Raw genomic sequence first — 7,283 nt, 5'->3', positions numbered from 1 at the left:
TTCAATGATTGTTAATTTGGTGAAATATTTTCCTATTGGTTGCTACTCCAAGTCCCATGAGTGCTCCCCAACTTCCCCTGCCACACTAGTGTCTCCCCTGGAAACCCTGACTGCTGCACCATCCAGCCACAAAAGGATTAACACTGGCACAGCAGGGGCCTCGGGTTACTATTCCAGCATTGGCTTGATATGCTTTCTGATTTGTTCCTGCCTCTGCCTTACTAGTTAGGTATTTTAAATACTTCCCCTTGTTTACCCTTAAGGTTTACAAAAGTTAACTAACTTAATTCATTCTTTTATTCATTCATTCAACAAGTTTTTATTGAGTGGCAGCTTTGTGCCAGGCACTGGGCTAAGTGTCGAGGACACAATACTGAACAAAAGTAACATGGAGGATCCAGAATGGTGCAGAGACAGATAAAAATTAAGAAGTAAGTAGATAAATACATAGTAAACTCTGAAGAGTATTACAAAGGAAAAGGCCAGGGTATTATAAGAGAACCATACAGAGACCTACTTCAGATAGAATTAGCCAGACAAAAAGAGGGTGGAACTGCTCGGGCACAGACAAACAGAATGTGTGGACAACATGGAGTTAGATGAGATTGCCCAAGGTCACCCAGCCAATAGGGACCAGGCTGGGTTCTGGGCCCAGGTATGTCTGACTCTGAAGTCTCTGCTCTTTCTTACCTCCTGAGTTGTCTTGCCTTTGCTCATTCAGCCGCCTTTCCTAGATCCTTGAGTGAGGACCTTAATTCTCCTGCAAATCACTGCTGCCATGTCTGTGTCACAAAAACCTGCCCTTGTAATGCAGGGCATGATCAGGCCTTGGCCAGAGGCCCCATGCCACCTTGGTGAGTCCATCTTCCACCAAACTGGTCACCAGAATATAAAAACAGAGTATTAGCAAAGCTGCATAAGGAGAGTCTCCTAAGAGCAAAACACTGTGCTAAGGGTGAGGAAAGAGCTTTCCTTCCTTAGCTGCCCACAGCTTCAGCTCCTCTGAAGGCAGCTATATGCATGATCCCCACCTGGCTCCTCCACCTCTGGGCATAGCAGAATAGCCCAAAAATGGGCAACTGGTCCAGGCTAGGCATGCAAGAGACAGGAGCAGATGTGCTGTGCTAAGAACTTGAACCAAGGAGGAATGCTTGAGCAGAAAGTGAGACTTGCCAGGAATGAGAGAAGGGAGCAGAGGCATCAAGAAAATGTGGCTCACCTGTTTCAGAGACTACTTAGTGCTTCCCAGTGTCTATATCTCCAGGGCTGGCAAATGTTTAACTGGCTCCCAAGGGAGGGTGAGTGGAGGTGCGGGAGTACAGATTTGTAATGTTTGCTGATTTCTGTGGGGTAAATACTCCCACCATGGCCAATCGAAGGGATGCCACTGCATGTGGAGTTGGGAAGATAAGCATGCAGTTGGTTCTTGTGAGCCTATGTGAGCTGGCTCTAGCACACCCCTGAATTATCTATCCTTTGGCTATTATCTTTGGCTATTATCTTTGACTAATAGGAAGCCCCTCTCTGAGTTTTGTCAGGGCACATGGCCACCTGATTAGGAGTTACATCTACCAGTTTTGTTATAATTATACGTGGCTATATGAGTAAGATCTGGCCAATGGGCTGTGAGCAGAAGTGATGTGGGGAACTTATTTGTGACATCCTTAAAAGCCTGTTGCCCCCACAGCATATGACTCCTGGGGACGAATCTGGACCCGGCATCGTGGGATTGAGAACATCTTCTTGACCAAAAGGGGGATGCGAAATGAAACGAAATAAAGCTTCAGTGGCTGAGAGATTTCAAATGGAGTAGAGAGGTCACTCTGGTGGACGTTCTTACTCACTATATAGATAACACTTTTTAGGTTTTGATGTATTGGAATAGCTAGAAGTAAATACCTGAAACTACCAAACTCCAACCCAGTAGCCTTGACCCTTGAAGATGATTGTATAACAATGTAGCTTACAAGGGGTGACAGTGTGATTGTGAAAACCTTGTGGATTGCACTAGTGTATAGAAAGAAGAGTAGAAAAATGGGGACAAAAACTAAATGAAAAATGGGGTGGGATGGGGGGGATGATTTGGGTGCTCTTTTTTATTTTTATTTTTTATTGTTATTCTGATTCTTTCTGGTATAAGGAAAATGTTCAAAAATAGATTGGGGAGATGAGTGCACACCTATATAATGGTACTGTGAACAGTTGATTGTACACCATGGATGACTGTATGGTATGTGAATGTATCTCAATAAAACTGAATTAAAAAAAAAAGAAAATGCTGGGGAAAAACTAGCATCTCAATGACTGACAATGGAGGTGGGAGCCAAAAAAGAAGACTAAGGCAAGTCAAAAAAAGAAAAAAGTGCTGTCCCAGAAGCCAAGGAAAAGGAGATAATCAGTATTATCAAATAATGCATAAAGAGATATCTCTTTTAAGGCTGCTGAAAAGAATTACTTCTGGATTTTTTTTAAAGTGCAGAGGACTAAATTTTGTGTATCAGATTACATATTGATTATAATAAATAGCTTAATAGAAAAAAAAAAAAGCCTGTTGCCCCAACTTTCACTCTTTTTTCCTTTCTGTAGCTTGGAAGGTGGGTCTGATGTAGATGAGGTTGACACCATAGGGGATAGCATGAGAAGCAAGTTGGAAGGATCTTTGGACAACCTCATGGAACAGTTCTACCTAACAGCCCTGGACCACTTGCTAACCTCTGCACTGTTTCATGAGAGAGAAGTACATGTGAATCTTATTTAAGACTTGTATTTTAGAGTCTATTATGGCAGCTTTGCCTGCATTAAAACTTGGTCCTAGAGCTACCTGGGATTTGATGTATTTTATGGATATCCTTAGCACCTTCCTTTTAAGGTGTCCTAAATGAGCTGATGATTAGTTGGCTATGCTGCAGAAACCAACCCAAAATCTCAATAGATGGCAACCAAAACTTTATTTTTCACTCACATTACATGACAGATGTAAGTCATTTGAGCTTTCTACTCTATGTGTCTTCACATTCTGGCACATTCTGGATCTCAAACTGAAGGTGCAGCTCCTATTTGTCTCAAGGCAGAAGGAAAAATGCAAAGATTGAACCTTGTAGTGACTCCTGAAATCTTGGCTGGGATGTGGCATATGTCACTTCCATTTACATTCCATTGGCCAAAGGTGGTCAATGGTCTAGGCTGACACCAAGGGAACAGTGAGGTTTACTCCCCTCACAGAGAGGCACTGCAAGTAGCATAGCAATGGACAATGGATGGGTAATCCTTTTACTGAGAGTCCAGGAAATAGTTGGTAATAATTACACAATTTACCACACAAGAACCTAAAGTGAAAAACATGCATTATCTCAGGGAAGGTGCTACTATTATCCCTATTTTACAGATGAGGAAACTGAGGCTTAGAGAGTCGAGCCACGTAGTTATATGGCTTTATATTTGCTCTTATGTGGAAATTTCTGAGAAGGTTGCCTCCGTTTTTCTGCTATGGATCAAGTTGTTATTAATAAAATCTTGGAGATTGCCTAGAGTACATCCTGCCCTCTATGGTCTATTTTTGGAAGCTGAGCTGCGGAGTCTGTGAAGGGCTCACTTAATATTCAGTGTGGTAGAGAGGAAAGGGCTATGGGTTGTGAAATTAGGAGGTCTGAAATGTAGGTCAGGATCTGCCACTAAGTCACTGTTCAGCCTCAACAAGTCATTTACCCACGCTGGGTCTCAGTCATCTGTGCATTGAAGGGCTCAGAGCCCACAATTAATAAGGTCCTTTTTGGCTCTAAGATGCTACTGTCTACTTTCACTATTTCCAGTGAAACTTTGTGCGTCCCTCTTAGAAAGCTCTATCCTTTACTTAAAAACTACTCTTTAAGGAAACTGCCCATCTCTGTCTGTTCATTAATTCATTAATTCTTTCATCCATTCACTCATTCATTTATAAAAAAGTTCATGGCAAGTCCTCTCTGTCACGCTTTACTCTAGGCCTTGTTGGTGCAGAGAGAAGTCAGACCCACTCCTTGATTTCCAAAAGTTCACAGAATATTGGAGGAGACAGACAGGGATGTAGATAATGGTAAAACCTGTGATGAGTTGCCTTAATTACAAAGCAGAGTGGTCAGAGCTGTAGAACTGTGCGAGAATGCTGTGGCTGATGAGGGAAGAAGCAGCTTCCTCAGCCTGGGTGTTGTGCCGATCAATGAGGGTTAACACCGGGAGAGGAGCAGGTAGAGGGGTGAGGTTGATGAGTTCAGGCTGGGAGCTGTGGGACACACCAGGGGAGGGATCTACAGGCACTGGATACCTCGGTCTACGGCTGGGGGGTAGTATAGATTCAGGATGTGGATAGAAGGTCATTCACCACCAGACGGTCACTGAATCCATGACAGCATTAGACTGAATTTCCTCTGTACACTGTCCCTGGACACTGGGCCAAGTACAGGGCACTGAACTTCCAGCCAGCCTCATTGCACAGAGTGCCACACACACCAATATTCCCCAAGGAGGGTCCTACGGGGGATTGACCGAAGTGGGTGCAACAGTGTACAAGCTGGCCCTGAATAGTACAAATGTGCAACACAAATTCCATTTTATGGCCTTATCTGAAGCTGGAACCGTAGAGAGGGCACCGGGTCAACCCTGGTGCAGCAGAGACATAAATCAGGCAGCGCCCTGCTTCCTGAGGCCCCCAGCCAAGGAAGGCAGAGCCTACCCAGCTCTAACTGGGATCAATTACAGGCCATTCCTCTGCCCCAGTGAGCTTACATCCACAGACCCCTGCAGGCCTGGCCCCATGAGACCCTGTGGAGAAGTAGCTCTTAGGTTGTGTCTGTGACAAGATGCAGAGCTCAAACTTGGACAGGGCAAAAGAAAGAACGCCACTTACCTAAATGAAGAGGGTAGTAATAATAATAAAAGAATATCTACCCTTGTTGAATGTGATGGGCCAGACACTATGCCAGGCACTTTACATGCATTATTTCATTTCAACCTCACTATAATCCTCCAAGGTAAGTATTATTGCTGCCATTTTACTGGTGAGGAAATTGAGGCTTAGTGAAGTTGAGTGACTTACCCAAGTTCACGTACTTAGGAAGTGGTAGAGCCCTGAATTCAAACCCAGGTTCTAAAATAATGGCAAAGAAAGCAGGCCTAAACAGCCTGTCCTTTGGAGCCAAATAGGCTTGGATTCAAATCCTGCCTGACCATGATCTGAAGTAAGTTTCTGAACTCCTGAAGCCTTGGTTTCCTCATCTGTAAAATGGGGGCAACAGAGCCCACCTTGTGTCATTATGAAGAGTAGAGCTAATATATGTAAAGTATATATGGATGCTCAATAAACGGTAGTGTTCTCTTCATCACCATCCTCATCCTCGCCTCTTACCGTTGCTCACTACATTCAAGAAGATGGAAGAGTGGAAGAGTATATGTAAAGGCCTCTAAGCAGGAGAGAGAACAACACAATTGGAGACCTGAGAGCGACTTGAAATGGCTGAAAGTAAAGGGAGGGAGAAGGGTAACTGAGAATTGACGCTCCAAAGTCAGACAGGGGCTAGATCATGCAAAGCTGCCTTGTAAACCCCCAAAAGGATTTAGAGCTTTTTTTCTGAGGTCAGTTAGGAGCCATTAAAGAGTTCTAGGAAGGGCTAGGAGTGATGTGGTTGATTGTGCTCCTGAGAGAGATATTGAAGGCAACTAATCCTGTTTTCCCTAATTCTCTGGTACCTACTACTTTTGAATAGTAGGCATTCAAAACATATTAGTTGAATAAATTTGTCCAAGGTTACTGTTATTTCCAGGCTTGCTTGATTATGAGAAACAGGCATGCATTCTTGCTAGCTGTGGTGGTTTGGTGATAGGTACCCCAGAAAAACATTCTTAAGCTTAATCCATTCCTATGGGTTGTGAACACATTCTAAATAGGAACTTTTGATGAGATTACTTCATTAAGGTGGGGCCCAACTCAATCAGGATGGGGTTTAATCCTATTACTGGAGTCCTTTATAAATGGAATGAAATTCAGACAGAGAAAGAAGCAAGAAGCTGAAATTCAATGGAAGCCAGAAGAGAATGGAGAGGCCACCATGGGCATTGCCATGTGACAGAGGAACCCAGGACCAAGGATCACTGATAGCCAGCTCCAGAACACCAGTGTCCAGGTAGAAAGCATCACTTGATAACTCATTGATTTGGACTTTTCCTAGCCTCAAAACTGAACCAATAAATTCCCATCATTTAAGCCAAGGAAACTAAAACACCAGCTAAGGGAAAAGATGATGTTTTTAGGGATGATTGTGGACGTTATGAAAAGCCAAGAGCAGAGACTAGAAGTGGGAAATGATCCTGGATCCAAGGTGGTTGCAGGTCCTCAGCAGAGGTCCTCAGCACAGGCTGTCATTGATGCAATCTGCCTGCACTTCATGTACCTGCCCTTTTCCTACCTGCTGTCCTCCTCGTATCCTTAGTTTTGATTTCTCTAGCACTTTGGCTTGCATATGGCCTCTTGTAGCCTCACTGGCTCTCTCTACATTGTGAATTTTTAGACTTAGATCCCTTTGATAAGTGGCTCATTATTTGTTTCTTAGTTCAAAATCTAAGAGAGAATCTGATCAGTGTAAGTTCACCTTTTCATACAGAATGAGTCTGAATGAGGGGGGCATGAATATCTGAATACCAATCAGGATACTGTTAGATCGAAAGAGAAGTACAGGGTGCTTTGAGAGAATGTAATGGGAGGACCTAAATTAGGTGGGTCAGGGTCAGTGGAGAGGAAGAGTGCTTGTGAAGTTCTGTAAGAACGAGAAAGGCTTATGGATTGCCTGCCCTTGAGTCAATGCTATATTATTTAGAGAACAGGCTAGGTTGCTTTAACAGAGTCTCACAATACAGTAACCTAAATGAGATGTACATTTATTTCTCTCACATGAATAGTCCAAAGATGAGCAGCACATTGTTGGCAGGGCCAGCTATGCTGCAAGGAGTCATCTGGAACCCAGGTTGGAGGACTGATGTTACTATCCTTGACATGAGGCTCCTACCTCTGTGTCCACAGCACCAACGGCAAGACCAAGAAGTTGTCACATCACTTCTGCTCATATCCTATTGGAAGAGCTGGGAAATGCAGATTCCAGCTGGGCAGCCAGGTATCCTGTTAAAGCTCTGGGGGTGTTAACAAAATAAAAGGAAAGAGGAAAGTTGCTCGCTGAGGGCAATTCAAAGTCTCTACTATGGATACCCTGCTCTTGAGGGAAGAAGATATGGAGGAGTCAAGTGGTACTGAATAGTTAAGA

The sequence above is a fragment of the Choloepus didactylus genome, chromosome 2 (genome assembly GCF_015220235.1).
Source record: "Choloepus didactylus isolate mChoDid1 chromosome 2, mChoDid1.pri, whole genome shotgun sequence".
NCBI classification, from domain to species: Eukaryota; Metazoa; Chordata; class Mammalia; order Pilosa; family Megalonychidae; genus Choloepus; species Choloepus didactylus.
This window is presented reverse-complemented; position numbering follows the sequence as displayed.